Source organism: Abramis brama, assembly GCF_963993115.1.
Source record: "Abramis brama genome assembly, chromosome: 1".
Taxonomy (NCBI): Eukaryota; Metazoa; Chordata; class Actinopteri; order Cypriniformes; family Leuciscidae; genus Abramis; species Abramis brama.
In genome coordinates this window covers 49,624,477-49,642,529 of record NC_139963.1, presented here as the reverse complement: position 1 = coordinate 49,642,529, position 18,053 = coordinate 49,624,477, and the positions used below count along the sequence as shown (strand labels likewise).

The 18,053-nt window shown below is 36.6% G+C and overlaps 2 long non-coding RNA genes across 7 annotated transcripts; both read right to left on the bottom strand.

Moving 5' to 3' along the window:
- Positions 1-1,061: 1,061 nt before the first annotated feature.
- Positions 1,062-7,669, bottom strand: LOC311083192. Of its 3 annotated transcripts, XR_014606227.1 has the most exons (7): positions 7,448-7,668; positions 7,291-7,346; positions 6,749-6,816; positions 6,437-6,484; positions 6,136-6,205; positions 1,500-1,610; positions 1,063-1,345 (listed from the first exon to the last, which is right to left on the bottom strand). It is a non-coding gene; the product is annotated as an uncharacterized lncRNA (long non-coding RNA). The 3 variants fall into 3 exon arrangements; XR_014606226.1 differs by lacking the exon at positions 6,136-6,205 and having other exon boundaries at positions 1,062-1,345; positions 7,448-7,669; XR_014606228.1 differs by lacking the exon at positions 6,437-6,484 and having other exon boundaries at positions 1,066-1,345; positions 7,448-7,664.
- Positions 7,670-13,451: 5,782 nt separating this feature from the next.
- LOC311083477 lies at positions 13,452-17,254 on the bottom strand. 4 transcript variants are annotated; one of them, XR_014606301.1, is made up of 5 exons: positions 16,416-17,254; positions 15,583-15,684; positions 14,775-14,898; positions 14,505-14,620; positions 13,452-13,870 (listed from the first exon to the last, which is right to left on the bottom strand). It is a non-coding gene; the product is annotated as an uncharacterized lncRNA (long non-coding RNA). The 4 variants fall into 4 exon arrangements; XR_014606302.1 differs by having other exon boundaries at positions 13,459-13,870; positions 14,712-14,898; XR_014606303.1 differs by having other exon boundaries at positions 13,459-13,870; positions 14,505-14,617; positions 14,712-14,898.
- Between the last annotated feature and the right edge of the window lie 799 nt (positions 17,255-18,053).

Below are 18,053 nucleotides of genomic sequence, written 5' to 3'. Positions count from 1 at the left end.
ACAACGCACGTGATCATTCAGCGGTGAGTTTAACAACGCACGTGATCTCACGGCAGTTCGTGATATGGTCACGTAATTTAATCTATTGATTCGTGCCACGGACACGTTTATTTCGTTATTTTCGTAATACCAGCACGTTTTTTAAAGCGTCTTTCGTGATAATAACAGCACGATTCTTTCTGCCTGGCTGTCGGCTGCAGCAGAGAAGCTGTTTAATCAACATTTATTCACGAGATCTTATGTATTTTTATGTATTTTTTTAATGTTATTATTTCGGTCTTATTGCCAGGGAAGCTGGATTGCTTTGCTGTTTATTGATATTTTTAAAATTATATTTTATCAGTAGGAAATCGCGCTGAAGAAGTCTCGTTCCGAACACATCGCGATATTTGGCATCAGTTCACGTGTCCCTGCTGAAAAATCCAGCTAAAACCAGCCTAAGCTGGTCAGGCTGGTTTTGGCTGGTCATAGCTGGTTTATCAGGCTGGTTTTAGAGGGGTTTTGAACACTTTTTTAGCTGGTCAGGCTGGTCTAAGCTGGTCAGGCTGGTCTTAGCTGGTCAGGCTGGTTTTAGCTGGTCAGGCTGGTCTAAGCTGGTCAGGCTGGTTTTAGCTGGTTTTAGCTGGTCAGCCTGGCTGGTCTTAGCTGGTCATTGTTGGGCTTAGCTGGTTTTAGCTGGTCAGGCTGGTCATTGTTGGGCTTAGCTGGTTTTAGCTGGTCATTGTTGGGCTTAGCTGGTTTTAGCTGGCCAGGCTGGTAATTTTTGGGCTTAGCTGGTTTTAGCTGGTCTTAGCTGGTCAGGCTGGTCTTAGCTGGTTTTAGCTGGTCAGGCTGGTCTTAGCTGGTCATTGTTGGGCTTAGCTGGTTTTAGCTGGTCATTGTTGGGCTTAGCTGGTTTTAGCTGGTCATTGTTGGGCTTAGCTGGTCAGGCTGTTTTTAGCTGGTCAGACTGGCTGACTCTATGTCTTCTCTATTTGTCACAACACACAGTGGCAGGAAAAATAATGTAAACAATTCCAAGTATACTTAAAATAATCTTCAGGAGCACAGGAAACAATTCAAACAAATTCCTTTTATTTGATATTGCAGCCCCTTAAAACAGCCCATTGATATGCTAACAGTAATGTACAAAATTATTAATTGAAATGATTAAAATGCTAAAAACTATAATAGTAACTAAAGGAGAACAATAACAGAATTATAGAGATACATTTTACATTACATTTTTCTTTTCTTTTTTTATGACATCTTGTATTTTTTGGGATATGTAATACCCCACTTGCTTCTCCCGCTTCTCTTTCTCCTTTTTCGGGTTCTTTTTGTTTGAGCCAGTCACTGAAGCAGACTTGAAAGATAAATAATTTAGATTATTAATTTGTCACTTTTCAACTAGTAAAACTTAGAAAGGTAATCAACTAATGTAAAACCATTTTACTAAATTGGCTACGGCTACATAAAGTATATGAATGAATGAATGAATAAATTAAATAACAGATTACCTCTCAAAACTTGCAGCTTGGATGGTGTCAGGGGAGGCTTTGCAGAGTGTTTATTCGTGGGACACTCCTTTCCTGACACACTTCTGCTCTTTAAAGTGTTTGTATGTGGATCTTCAAGACAAAACATAAATGAGCTTCAATTGTATGAAAAAAAACACTTCAAAATATCTTCTTTTATGTTCTACAGAAAAAATAAACTTATACAGAATATATTCCAGTTGGTAGCTATAAATGTTGTGACGTTACTCCTACTTTGGCTACCACATCAGAGCTGCATTTTTTTTAAAGATCTCAATATTACAAATAAGAAGCTGTATTTTTTTTCCTACAAAGATATCTAGTCATTTCAGTGAGATCTTAACAATTTGTGTGGAACCTTTCAGCACGTGTCAAGCAACTTTAGTCTGGGTAGATGCCATATTTAATTCCAAGTGAATCAAAAATGAGGCTGTGTGGAATATGCATACAGTCAGTTCAAAAGTTTGTACCATCTAAATGTGCTGGATCTTTTTTACTTCATCACCAGCCATGTTTTCTAAAGTAGATTTTTTTCAATATTTCATCAACATAACAGTACATTTAACCGATTGTAAGTCTGTCTTTTACAGACAGTGTTAGCTGTAGCTTTGATTTCGAATTAAAAGTCTCAATATGTGATGATCATTAGCTTCAATGCAGAACATTAATAACTATGATTGGGACTGCCATATATACATACTTTATAATGAGCAAAATATTGCATTAAAAACGTTGTAAATTCTTTGGGATTAGTTGCTGTGTTTCAGCCATAGACTGTAAAAAAAGATGGACGATGCCCCTTCGCTCTCTTCCATTGATGAGAACTGAAGCCCGATATGGCGCTGACATCTTGGGGCTTGAGTTTGCGCAGTAGCGATCTCGGGACCAGACCTGCGCAGTAGTGAGCAGGAAGTAATCAACGCTCCGCCCTCACTCTCGCCGAATGCACTGAGGGAGAGTGGATTCTGCACACTTTTTAAAAATTGATTGCAGTACGACAAGAGGCTTGTTAAAATAAAGTATACAATCTCCTCAGTCCTCCGAAGATCCAGACAAAATGTCCGTTGGTGCTTCGGTGACTACTTCACTCAGAGAACCTGTCAATCACAGCTGTCAATCATGACGTTACACCACCGCATCACGTAACTAACTAAAAACCAACTTATTTTTGAAACAGACACTTGAACTTACACCAGCGTGATAAAAACAACAGCAAATGAAAGAAACCACCTTTGGAAAAAAGATATTTGAAGTGTAATTTAATTGTTTAGTTGGTCTCATGTCCCGTTGAATAACACGGGGAGGCGGGGCTTATGACCTACACTAGGACCAGTCACCGGGGGGCGATCGAGACGTTTTGGCTTCACTTTTCAGGGCTTGTGCGGCACGCTTGGTTTCAGCGTGTTGTCCTGGGAGGAGTGCATCCACAACAGGAGTTTCACTATGTAATAGTTGATTAGTATTCAAGCCACTAGATATCAACTAAAGTGGATTTTCAGAGGGAAACAAATAAATTAAATTGACTTTAGAATTCACAAAATGACAGTTAATTGCATTAACATGCAATGTAATACCTATGAAAAAAAAACATGTCAATGTGTTACATTAACAATGCATCTCTATTTAGTTTTTCACCGATGTCTAGGGGCTGTTTACACAAGGCCACTTCATGCATTTTCTCAGATCGGATTGCTGTCTGATTTATCAAAACGATTCCATTTACACCTGGTTACATCAAAGTGTGTGTTTTTTTTTTTTTTTTTGATATAAATCCGATCTTAAATTCCCGCTATTTGCAGATTTAATGGAGTGCACGTCACCAAAAGCAACAGATATGAGATACATTATTTTATTGATCATCAGCTAAAATTTCTGAATCAAAGCCCGCAATAAGAGAAAGCGGAAACAGCCCTGGTAAGATCATTTCGTTTCTTTACATTTAATGAAGATGATTGTGTGTTAAGCGTCAGCGACTTTCACTTTGATTTGCGATAGTTTGCACGTTGGTTTGATGAATAGATGCTCATCTGCGGCGATGCGTGTTGCAGTAGCGTCATCATATCTGACTATAACATGACATATAGCCTATAACACGCTCTCACATGTTTATTTTTTATTATTTTTATTTTTTATGTTTATTAAAAAAAAATATCGGTCGGTCTTAACTAGTGTTGGCCGATATGCTCCATTTTCATATCGTCAGCCTGTAAGATCGGTGGTACGCGATATTATCGTGAGGGGGCGGGGCTTACTTATTTGATCATTAACTTGCTTATTTACTCGTTTATTAGTTTGTTTTATATATGAGAATTGTTTTCTATTTTGCTAGCAAAGTAAAAAAAAGATCCTTATCATTCTTGTATCTGACTCAGAGTATTTCAACATGTCAGCGGGAAATTTACGGACACACATCCTCTCAGAGAACACGTTTTAATAATTTCTTGGGTCAAGAAAGAGTCAGAGTTTGTGATATATGTCATCCTACCAGTGCACTCTCTGTCTGTATGCAAGTGCACTTCACACATCGCACTTCAATAAGCCCAAAGAACGCGGGTTAATGCGTTTTAAATGCTGAGAGAAATCAAAGGCAAAAATCTAAAAGTCGATCGGTTATACTTAAACTTATGACTTGACTCCGATAAAGGAAAACGGGTTAATGTGTTTACATGACATGCATTGCCAGTTTATTCAGCATAATCGTTCCCTGAAAGTGAAAGCAGAAACGGACTGAGCTTTCGCTGCATTAACAGCGCGTTCTCTCAGAGACGACGATATAACGGTATAGCAACTATCTTAATTTACTGGCTTAATATTTCTCTTGTGGACTTACATTATTGACAGTGAAACAATTAGAAGAATATTACTTGTTAAACAAGTGTTTGAAGTAGGGGTGACCCCGAATAGTCGAAGATTCGATTGGAGGAGCCGGATTCGACTACCGATCTCACGGTCGAATCTTCGCACAGGTGTTATGAAACGAGGATCATGCCCCTTTGGCTATATGAGAGCGCTCAATGTCTGATTTCACATAGAACTAGTTTTCTGTCAATACATTAATATTCAGCCTATTATGATAATGCTGTATATAAAAATGTGCAAAGAAATAAGCTTTTAATAAATATTTTTAATGTGCGTGAATAAATCCAAACACCCCGTGACAGATTTAAGTTTCACTTTCAATCCGTGACCGACAGAGGAGCGTCTTGGCGGCAAGGATTTACATTTTTAACAATGTCTGGGATAAGAAACTTTAAAGTGTGGATGTGATCAGAAAGGATATTCTCCAAGGCTGGATTTAGCATCAGGAAAACCATGATCGCACTTCTGCCGGCCAACGAACATGTTTCACGTCAGAATGTATTTTATCCGCGCGCACAATTTGAAAAGACTCCAGCGGACACAGACAGAGTGAAAGACTGGATTTGTTCTCTCGATCAGGTAGGCTATACGGGTACAAGTGATTTCAAAACTTTTCAGCCGGTTCTAATTTGATTTTTGGATGCTGTGAGTGTGAACATTTTTAGCTAAAAAGACTGCCACTCCAGTTTAGCATTTATTGTTGTTTCTGCAGTTAAAAAGACAAAGTTGAAAATTCTGGCTACTATCGTTATTTTAAAAGTTTCTTTATTTTAATTTTATTTATTGATCTGTCAGGGTTATCTAATCTTTATTTGTGGCTTGTGTTTTGAATATATGTTCCCCTGCACTTTAGGCATTTTGCACACATTTGCTCCTCATCTTGTGACTTGATTCTGATTTATTTCGTTTTGTATTTTTATTTATTAGAAAGGTATATTCTGTTCTAATTTAATTTAGTAAATTAATTGTTTATTTTTTCGGTGCATCGATGTTGTGCTCGCACAGGTAATTTAGCCGATTTAATTTGATTTGCATGTGAAATGCAAATCCTGTCCGTGGCCTTTCTGGAGTTAATTATGTTATTTCTTAGTTTTATTGATCCAAAATGTTTTTATACATTTTCTTCTATATCTTTGTGTGATTTTCTCTACATGGTGGCTTTGAAATGTTAAATCCCCGCCCCCAGCCCCACCCCTACACACATGATTCGACTATTAGTCGACTATAGGCAAGACATGACGATTCTGATTCGACTATGAAAATCCATAGTCGGGGACACCCCTAGTTTGAAGTTGCTTTTGATTTCACAGACGGCAGAGTTGTGCTGCGTTCTTGAACTAAAGACTTTTATTAGGCCTATATAATTTTAGTGATATTATTATCATTAATATTTTGTAATTGTATTGTTTTTAGTGTTATTAGTGTCATTCAATGTTTTGTTAATGTGCTATGGAAACAAAATACTGACGAACAACGATGCCGTCTTCATCTTGGCTCTAAATGATGCGTCTGTTAAAGCAAGCACTCTTGACAATTTGTGAATGGATCTCATACGCACGTCGGTGATGTCGCAAGTGTGGTTATGTGGTGATGTCGTTATGAATTTAGGCAAGGCAAATTAATTGTAGTTCATAATTAATGTACCCATTAATGTTCATGTTTCAGTACCCATGCCTACATATGGGTGTGTTCATATGGATGAAAGCCTGTTGTGTTCAGTCTCTTGATTTGTGATAGTGGCAGCTATTGTGAAACTCACCTTGTCAAGGTGACCGCATCAAGGTCTTGTCCTGAAGAATCACAGGGCCAAACGCTAGGGATTATTTCATCTGATAACAAGAGCATAGCCATAAGTTTAAGAACTCTAATGATATCTTTAGCCCCTGATATTGCATTGGGGATATCAATTCAAACATTTTAAAGGCTAAGAGTATGAGCCATGAGTAAGCTGGCCAGATATCTGTGAAAAATAACTTGCGTGCCTGAACCATATTTAGCATTTAAAAGTAAAAAGAATTTCAGTATTTATCAGTAAAAAATACATACAAATAAATAAATACCCCTGAGTATGGTGTCTGTCTCACTGGCCAACATAACTCAAAACAGACCTAGAGAAATAAAATAAAATAAAATATACCAATGACCATGATATCCTGTTATCATAATAGTTAAATAAATAATTGTTACTACGACCATTATACCATTATATTTGTCGCCTATTATTTAGCCTACAGGCTTCTCAAGGACAATCACACTGAAAAATCCTGGGGTTAATGATTTTAAAATGTGAGACTTCTTTCAAAAGCATAAATCTTACAGACCCCAAACTTTTGGACAGTAGTGCATTGTATGTTTGAGGTGGTTTTGCTTACTAATCATATGGTTCATAGCCATGGAGATTTTCTTGGATGGGGTTGCAGCAGGCCTTCAGCATGATGATCTACAATAGGAACATAACATGCAATTTCACAGAGCCAACACTGTTACATAGGATTTACAATAGGGTTTATTACAAGAAACCAAGCCAGAGCAGAGGTGAACTGCAGAAAAGAGAAAAAATTATATATTTAGATAATATATTAAGATAATAATTAATTATATATTAATATAAATAGATGCATATGAAATGAATAATTCACCCTTTGTTGTAGAGGTTTTTTTCCTGTTGCTCCTGAAATCACTTTTTTTAAATCACTATTTGTAAGTGACGTCACTGATTAACAGTGCAGTGCATTCTTTTAGGTTAAATAAATTAGCTTACTTCCAATCACCCATTGACAAATTACCAGCAAAACAAAACTATCAAAAACTGTTATCTACACAAAGATGTGGTTAAACCCCCAAACTTTTATAAACAAGAGCTCCAGTCAGACTAACTTATAGTTAGCCTTAACGTAAGTTAGGCCTAACTTACCTCTTCTGAAACTGGTTGAGATGCTAACGGACTTTTTCGAAGACACAAAACCATTTCTATAAAGTAAATATTCAACAGGAGCGTGTCAATTACACGTAATAAAGGTGTCAGGGACGTTTGTATGTATTATTTGTGTGAATTTGTTGACTAAACTCACCTGAAAGCAGTGAAAACAACAGCGAGAGACAAGAGTTTTGCTGTGTGTCAGTTGATGACGTTTCCCGTTTCCATCTGCTCTCGCGCGCACAGCGCGCTCGCTCCAGTGTTTGAATGCGAATGTTCGAATGTTCACGCGCACGCACATTAAAACACTTCAAAGTCACGCAGCATTTAAATAAACATCTAGAATTAAAAAATCATTAATATTAAATCATGAATTTAAAACTCATTGTGTAGTTATATGACCCATTCTTGTGCAATATGCCAGGTTTATGGCAGGCGAGTAAAAAAAAATTGTGACAGTGACAGAAGTATTAAAAGTTTTTTATTTTATTTTTGAAAAATTCAATTTACATTTATATAATGATAAGTTGCGTTAGAATACTAATAATTGCGTTATATTACTAAATGGCAAGCAAACAAACAAACAAAAAATCTGGGTTCCAGATGGTTCCAATAATTAACTAGTGCATATTATAATCAACTTCGTCTATATTAACTTATTGTGTGTGTGTGTGTGTGTGTGTGTGTGTGAATTATTATTATACATAATTATATATATATATATATATATATATATATATATATATATATATATATATATATATATATATTAGTGCTGTCAAACGATTAAAATATTTAATCGCGATTAATCGCATTAATGTCATAGTTAACTCGCGATTAATCGCAATTAATCGCACATTTTTATCTATTCTAAATGTCTCTTGATTTCTTTTTGTCCCATTATTTTTTCTCATTTTAATGCTCTTATCAACATGGAAAAGTGGATTGGCTTGCTTTGAGCAAATGTTTCTTTTTGAAATCAACATTGGCATACTGTAGTGTTCAATTTCACACTAACATTCTCACTTGGAGCAAATAATCTCTCACACAATGTAACACTGTCCATCAATAAAAGGGTGAAAGAAATACTGACGAGGTCCTAATATTGACGAGGGGGTGGAGAATTCGCATCAGCGAATCAGTGTGCTTGGCCATCAAGTAGTAGGCCATTTCAGACTGGACGTGCTGCAATGATAGCTCAGTTCACAATGACAAAACACACAGATCACTTTGGTCTTGTCAACTGAAACATTTTGGCCACTTTTTTAAAATTAAACTTTCCATTCAGAATCTTATTGGCATCCATTTCGGCGTCTCGCGCTCATCATTCATCCACTCAAAACATAATGTTAAAGGGGGTCGCACACTGGACGAGAAGCGAAGAGCAGCGCCTCGTATTTAAAATTCGAACACATTATTCTCTATGAGTGTACACACCTTTTATTGCTGGCCATAAACTGAGAAAGTACGTGTCCGATGTGCGATACAAGTTGTCCATAGACGCGGCTTCTCGTCCACTCTTTGGCCGGCTCGCAAGCCCAAACAAGTGTGTGCGGCGTGCCTGTTTTGTTTCCGGTCTAGCTAGATCCGGTGGTGTTGTACTAACGTTACTAGTTGTTGCAAAAGCATGTCCAAAAAAAAAAAACAAAAAAAAAAACTACAAAGTTTGCTAGGCGTTAATCGCGCGATAAAAAAATTGACGCCGTTAAAATGGGTTTGCGTTAACGCCGTTAATAACGCGTTTAACTGACAGCCCTAATATATATATATATATATATATATAATATTGTGAGATGTTCATCAGCTTGGCTAGGCTGGGAGACCAGCTAAAACCAGCTGACCACCAAATTGTCCAGGCTGGGAAACCAGCTTGACCAGCTAGGAAAGGCTGGGAGACCAGCTAAAATAAGCTATAAGCCAGGCTGGGAGACCAGCTTGACCAGCTAAGCCAGGCTGGGAGACCAGCTTGACCAGCTAGGCCAGGCTGGGAGACCAGCTAAAATCAGCAAAGCCAGGCTGGGAGACCAGCTTGACCAGCTAGGCCAGGCTGGGAGACCAGCTAAAACCAGCTAAGCCAGGCTGGGAGACCAGCTTGACCAGCTAGGCCAGGCTGGGAGACCAGCTTAAACCAGCTAAGCCAGGCTGGGAGACCAGCTTGACCTGCTAAGCCAGGTTGGGAGACCAGCTAAAACCAGCAAAGCCAGGCTGGGAGACCAGCTTGACCAGCTAGGCCAGGCTGGGAGACCAGCTAAAACCAGCTACTTCCAGCTTAAACCAGCCAACCAGCTTAGGCTGGTTTTAGCTGGATTTTTCAGCAGGGGTGTCAGATGTTGGTAAGTAAATACCTAAATACGCTATCCTAATAATGTGTGATATCATGTCTTTTCTGTTTGTCGATATTAATCTGCCATTATATCTGCCATCTCCACGGAGACTTTGCGTTTCATTGCTTTCTAATTCAAAACAGGGTGATTAACACTGCCTGTCACGTGACGTGCTATAGGCCTAGATATTCATATCAGATTAAAAATAGTACAATTAGTTCCAAAGTTGTATTTGTAGTAGAAGCACAGTAAAAACAACACTTACCATGCTTTTACCACAGTAACATTAGTTTTACTGTGATAAGTGTAGTAAAAAGACAGTAATCACAAAACTTACCATGCTTTTACCACACTATTTGTAGTTTTAATGTGGTACTTATTGTAAATGCACAGTAACCACAACACTTACCATGCTTTTACCACAGTAACCATAGTTTTACTGTGATAGATGTGGTAAAAGGACAGTAACCACAAAACTTACCATGCTTTAAACCTCAGTAACCTTAGTTTTACTGTGATTGGTTTAGTAAGGACAGTAATCACAAAACTTGCCATGCTTTTACCTCAGTATTGATAGTTTTAAAGTGATATTTGTTGTAAATGCATATTAACCACAACACTTGCCATGCTTGTAAGGCTTTATAATGTAACATCCAATATTTGTAAGGTAAATCAGTACTTTTCCCTTTAAATAATCCTATATATTATACATAATGATATTTTCTTTTCTCTTTTCTCAGCTGAAAAGACCAAAAGGGCCTTTCGGACTCAGTCATTCCATTATTGTTTGAGGAGAAGTAAACGGAGGAGACGGACAGCTGCAAAGGCAAATATTCACAATGGTGTGTATGTGTTGGTTTTAACCCTAAATCAAACATTTTATCAAGCATTTGTTGTTTCTTAAAACTTTTCTCACAAAACCCATAGCCCAATCAGTACAAACATAGTCTGAAAGTCTTAATAATTCACAAGATTTAACAAGTTGTCAAATTCGTACGATACTCGTACATATTTGTATACTCGTACACAACCCAGCAGCTTTTACTCCTAGTGCTGTCATTGGCTACTGCCTCAATTCCTGTACATATTTATCGCGATATTTGTAAATCAGTTGCGCCACTTCTTGGAAAGTTGTCGGATGTCACACACACTGTCAGAAAGTTTATATTAATTGCAAATTGGTCTCCGTCTGTTTATGTTCCAGTGATACATGATGTCTCTCCACACCTCATAACCTACCTCTGTTTGCAAGACTGAAAAAGCTTATCTGACTTGTCACATGACATCAGATACTCGATTATTTATATATAACTGTCCCGTTTGCATGTAAATCATTTTCATGATTATTGCTTGCTATTAAAGACATACTTTTATTCATAGAAATGCCCACATATCAGTGAACTTATTACATAAAAATGCTTTTAACATTTAATTATGCAATACTCTTTACAGAAAACATATCCTACAGTTATAAACTCACAACGTCATCATCAAGTGCTGTGCTGGGCACATTGGGCAACAACTGTCCTCCAACGTATTCGATCCGTGGCCAGGTTCTTCACATCTTCCCATGGGACACTGACATTCTTCAGATCTTCGTGAAACATCTGTCTCCATGTCTTCCTTGGTCTTCCCTGTCTCCTGCATCCTCCTGGTGGTGTCCTCTTCATCACTGTGTTTGGGTGTTGTTGTTTGGGCATGCGTAGGATGTGTTCAGCGAGGTGCACCCTTTGCTCTGTCACAGTTTCAAGTCTTCATGTGAAGTCTCACTCCTCCTCAGGATCTCTTTGATATATGCAGAACCAATATTGAAAATAGTGATTTATCTTTTTCCATATTGTTAAAGCATTTTGTTTTCTCTTTTCAGCTTCATAAACTGTACTTGATTTCTGCCTAATGCCTTTATCAAAAAAGTGTCAGTGTTCATCAGGTGTTTTGCTAAAGGACATATTCATTGCATAGTTACAATAAAAGTGACCAATAATCACAAGGATATAGAATGAAAGTTGAGAATGTAAAATGTTGTGCTTATGTTTTTGCCTATTTGTTATTTAAAGCGAAGAAACAAATGTATGTTCACATAACAAACTTTAATCTCATCTCTTGGTTTGTAAATATATTCAACTTCATCATAGCAATTTTTTTAACGTTAATGTATGTGTCACTATAATAGATTGCTCCTGTATCTGGATATTTTTAATTAACTGATTTTTATACTGTTGTGCAGTAGGTTTGGCACTACATTTGTCTTTAAACAGTTTGACATTAAATATTGGAATAAGCTTTCAAAATGGTGTCCATTCATTGTGCTTTTGTTACATTTATTTGAATATAATTGTTATATACCTTTAATATACTATACATACACTGTAAATGTTAGAAGCACTTTAGTACATGTAATTATCTTTAATTAAAATACTGCAAAACTACCCCTGCTGTAGGACATTGCTTAGAAAAAAGTTTCTCTTTCAAATTTATGCATCAGTCTAAGCAAATTTGTGTCATTGATCATGTGACCTCGTTTTTGGATGGTAACCACACAAAGGAGTCTTTTGTTTTTAAATATGAGTTTTATAATTTAATTAGAAGGAATACATGTTTAACAGCCTAAATATAAAATATTTAAGGTATCTATCCCTGCAGCCGGAACCAGAAGAGATCTGTCATCGTTTACCATAAATGGGCATGTAAGTGTGACGCATCTGTTCAGCTGGGTTGTTATTGGCTGTGACTTTATCGCAGAACTCGCTGTGATTGGACAATCGTTTAACCCATATAAAACGGCGCTTCATGTTACAAAGTATGTTTTGGTGTTATTATTACGTTAGTTATACATTAAGCTAACCATAAAGTGTCTCTATGTTGTGAGAAATTACTCCTTTACCGAGATCCTAACCCTAACCCTAAGCATGTCTGCACATTTCAATGAACTACAGCACAATGCTTCCTGCTCCACTGATAGAATGACAGAGATATGTGGGTAATGTAGTTTAAAACGTTTAGTAATAAAACAATAAATGTTAAATAAATGATATATTTAATGGACAACTGGATATCTAAATTTGTTCATTGTGCAAACCTTTATGACATATATGAGGGACAGGCTGAAATTTGATATTTTACTGTGAGCACTTTAAAAATAACCTTTATGCCAGCTTTCCATATATGTCTGAAAACTGTGGCCAACATTATTTATTAAACATAGTATAAGCAGTTGTCCAGCCGATTTTCTCTTTGATACACTAACCAGACTTTGAGTTACAGCCATTTGAAATGTGCATTTGTTTGCTCTTCTGGGGGCCGTTGCTGGGCCCTGGGGGTGGAAGGACAGTATAATCTACACAGATCTACACATACTATTACTATTACACAAGGATAATGCACCATTCAGTAAAACAACAAAAAAACAGTGCCAACATTTCCTTTTCACCCCCTCTGATTGCTGCTTATATTCCTGACATCAGTGATATATAGAGTATACTATATAGAGTATACTAGAATGATCAACATGGATCATCTTCAATTAAGCTTTAAGTATTTATAGCAAGATAGCCCACTGCAGCCTCTTGTTATTCACATAGCTTCCTTTTATTTCACTGCAAACTGGCATACATGCATGTGCAACTTTTGTTGCATTGTTGTCCCAAATATCATTAACCAGATCTAAATTTTTATGTCCCAAGTAAAAGAATCATGGTAATTAATTATATTTAGTTATTTATAAGTTATTAATTATATGTAGTTATTTTTAAAGAAATAAGAAATTAAAATTTCTCAAAAGAAAATGTCTATTTACTGTACCAAACACCACTTTCAATACACAATAGTCATCATACTTTATTAAACAACACTTTATTGGAGAACAAAGCATAAAGTTGATAAAGTAGCATAAAGACAAATGAGATTCAAGATAAATAAAAATGTGTCTTCAAAAACACGTTAACATCATATGAATCCATTCACAGCTGCTGAAGCCACAAAACGAGTGCCAGATAATCATATTCAGTCACATATGATACAGAAAACAGATTTGATATTGTGTTGGAAAATAATGATTCATTATCACAGCTAAACTGGTTTCTTGCTCTTCCCTGTACGTCTCGATCGTGTTAGTGTTCTTCTTCCTCGTCTAAACAGTTTGTTCAGTTGAAGAACAGAAGAACAGAAGATGTGATCACTGATGTGGTGGAGCTTTTTCTCAACCAGAGGAAGAAGTCTCAACATCCCATTGTCAGGCGTTCTCCAGTCCTGGTCTGAAAGTAAAACAAAAGACAGAAACCATTCAAATAAAGTTGTTTAATGGACAGTCGGGTCAGCTTATGTTCTGCGTTATTTAAAGCAGTGATGGTTTACTCTGGCCCTCAGAGTCCACTGTCCTGCACATTTAGCTCCGACCTCAAACCCTCCTGCCTATTGTCTAGAAGTAAACCTGAAGACTTGGGTTAAAATTTTCAGATGTGCTCGATTAGGGTTGGAGGTTAACTCTTAACTAACCTCAAAAAGTAGAATGCAAAGGGCCAGAGTTGCCTGTTCCTTACATAAATTTACAAAGCAGCAGTCAGTACGTTATATAATATACACATTGAAGTATTATATATATATATATATATATATATATATATAAAAAAAATATTGCAGCACAAAATAAGCTAAGTACTGAACAAAAACAGTTTTACCCATATCAACAGCAACATATTTTAAAAGATTTTTAAGAAAGGCATGGTCTCTTTTGAGCCTTTGCCAGTGATGCTTGTTTTCTTTCCAGACAACATAATCTTCTGTCAATTGTTTCAAGAGCTTCAACCAAGTGATAACCTGTACAATGTAAAATTGTCAACATCAAATTATGTACTACATATTACAGCATTGTTTCAATACAAGACATACCAATGGACTCGCGCACTTTTCTGTCTTCTTTGGGCATCAGATGTTCCTTCCTCACCCGAAACAAAGGACTTATTCGATTAGCTTGCGTTGATATAAGGACTGGTCTTCCTTCTCTGCTGTAAAACAAGATAGTCTCGACTTACTCTATGTGCAATTACTATTGTTCTTGAAACACAAATTAAGACAGTTATAAATAAGTTAATTTACCATATGATTCAGGAGAGAACATTTGATGAGTAAATACTGATTGCAATATTCTAGAAACTTCACCTGGGAAGGGCTGATCACGGCAAGATTCGCTGCGACTCACTAGTAGCTCTGGTAATGGTTGGCTCTTAAAAGAGCTGTTGAGTTTGATATTGGTAGAGCTTTAAAAAAAAAGGACTAAGTAATCCTGCAAAACAGAAAGGAAGGTCATTTTAATACATTACTTGCAAATAGTCAGTTTATAACTGTAGGATATGTTTTCTGTAAAGAGTATTGCATAATTAAATGTTAAAAGCATTTTTATGTAATAAGTTCACTGATATGTGGGCATTTCTATGAATAAAAGTATGTCTTTAATAGCAAGCAATAATCATGAAAATGATTTACATGCAAACGGGACAGTTATATATAAATAATCGAGTATCTGATGTCATGTGACAAGTCAGATAAGCTTTTCCACTCTTGCAAACAGAGGTAGGTTATGAGGTGTGGAGAGACATCATGTATCACTGGAACATAAACAGACGGAGACCAATTTGCAATTAATATAAACTTTCTGACAGTGTGTGTGACATCCGACAACTTTCCAAGAAGTGGCGCAACTGATTTACAAATATCGCGATAAATATGTACAGGAATTGAGGCAGTAGCCAATGACAGCACTAGGAGTAAAAGCTGCTGGGTTGTGTACGAGTATACAAATATGTACGAGTATCGTACGAATTTGACAACTTGTTAAATCTTGTGAATTATTAAGACTTTCAGACTATGTTTGTACTGATTGGGCTATGGGTTTTGTGAGAAAAGTTTTAAGAAACAACAAATGCTTGATAAAATGTTTGATTTAGGGTTAAAACCAACACATACACACCATTGTGAATATTTGCCTTTGCAGCTGTCCGTCTCCTCCGTTTACTTCTCCTCAAACAATAATGGAATGACTGAGTCCGAAAGGCCCTTTTGGTCTTTTCAGCTGAGAAAAGAGAAAAGAAAATATCATTATGTATAATATATAGGATTATTTAAAGGGAAAAGTACTGATTTACCTTACAAATATTGGATGTTACATTATAAAGCCTTACAAGCATGGCAAGTGTTGTGGTTAATATGCATTTACAACAAATATCACTTTAAAACTATCAATACTGAGGTAAAAGCATGGCAAGTTTTGTGATTACTGTCCTTACTAAACCAATCACAGTAAAACTAAGGTTACTGAGGTTTAAAGCATGGTAAGTTTTGTGGTTACTGTCCTTTTACCACATCTATCACAGTAAAACTATGGTTACTGTGGTAAAAGCATGGTAAGTGTTGTGGTTACTGTGCATTTACAATAAGTACCACATTAAAACTACAAATAGTGTGGTAAAAGCATGGTAAGTTTTGTGATTACTGTCTTTTTACTACACTTATCACAGTAAAACTAATGTTACTGTGGTAAAAGCATGGTAAGTGTTGTTTTTACTGTGCTTCTACTACAAATACAACTTTGGAACTAATTGTACTATTTTTAATCTGATATGAATATCTAGGCCTATAGCACGTCACGTGACAGGCAGTGTTAATCACCCTGTTTTGAATTAGAAAGCAATGAAACGCAAAGTCTCCGTGGAGATGGCAGATATAATGGCAGATTAATATCGACAAACAGAAAAGACATGATATCACACATTATTAGGATAGCGTATTTAGGTATTTACTTACCAACATCTGACACACGTGAACTGATGCCAAATATCGCGATGTGTTCGGAACGAGACTTCTTCAGCGCGATTTCCTACTGATAAAATATAATTTTAAAAATATCAATAAACAGCAAAGCAATCCAGCTTCCCTGGCAATAAGACCGAAATAATAACATTAAAAAAATACATAAAAATACATAAGATCTCGTGAATAAATGTTGATTAAACAGCTTCTCTGCTGCAGCCGACAGCCAGGCAGAAAGAATCGTGCTGTTATTATCACGAAAGACGCTTTAAAAAACGTGCTGGTATTACGAAAATAACGAAATAAACGTGTCCGTGGCACGAATCAATAGATTAAATTACGTGACCATATCACGAACTGCCGTGAGATCACGTGCGTTGTTAAACTCACCGCTGAATGATCACGTGCGTTGTTAAACTCACCGCTGAACGCGCTAAACCTTTGCGGGGACTTTGATATCAGATTGCGAGGGGTTTTAAACATCAAAAACCAGTTGGAGGGCCAGATAAAAATTATCTGGGTGCCGCCATTTGACTCGCCCTGGCATAGATAATATTTTGTAGCCCAATGAGAAAAAAGGGAGTAAATAATTAAAACAAAATGAACAGCATTAGCTGCTACGTGTGAAAAGAAACCAGCTTTGGATGTATTATGTTCAGGACAAACGTAATAGCACTGCAATAGATTGGCTATATTAGGTTAAGGACCAACGTAATAGCACTGCTTATATTAGGTTAAGGACCAACGTAATAGCACTGCTTATATGTTGGCATGTAACGTAATTGCGATTTGCAAAATAGTTTCCTCAGAACGTATTTCATGTGATACAGGGTTGATTTAATGTCTTCTTTTATCTTCAGTGGATTTCATCTAAGGCTGTGTCTGAAGTCAGTTGTAGTTCTTGTGTTTCTGCTCGTCTCTTTTTCTGTTCTCTTCTTTCCTTCAGTGATTCTGCTTGTTAACAGGCTTATTAAGGCTGAAATGACTCCATATTTAATATACACAGACTTTGTGGCTCAGATAAGGTCCAGTTCTGGTTTATTTCTTTGCTCTTGGCTGACATGTGGCATTGCTATGGCCTGCTTGTGGCCCAGATCTGGCAAACAGGAGTGGGCCACCCAAGGGCCGTCATTCTCTGCTGCATGTGGGCCAGATCCGCATTCCAGAAGTGCCAGATGTGGGCCAGATCTGGGCCGGCACAATGTTGCTATGTGGGAAGTCCACTAATACTCTACTAATAACGAGAGTTTACTTTACACACTCTGACTCTCACAAGCGAGTTAGTGGACATGCAGGTGCGACACTACTATAGTCAACAGCACGTTCAAAAGGTCCATCAAAATAGTACTACCAAATTATGACTTAAAAACGTTTTAAGTATTACATTAAAAAGGCGTAATTGACAAAAATTGTAATTCTGAATTAAGTAATAATTATGACAAAAAGTCGAAATTATGACTTAAAAAGTTGAAATTAAAATTATGACTATGCGTCATAATTATGAGATGAAAAGTTTAAATGATGACATACTAAATTGAAATTATGATAGATAGAGTAAATATTCCATAGTGAAATTTTCTGAATTCAATATAGGCTAATTGTATTTGTGAAAATGATTCAGTACTGAAACAG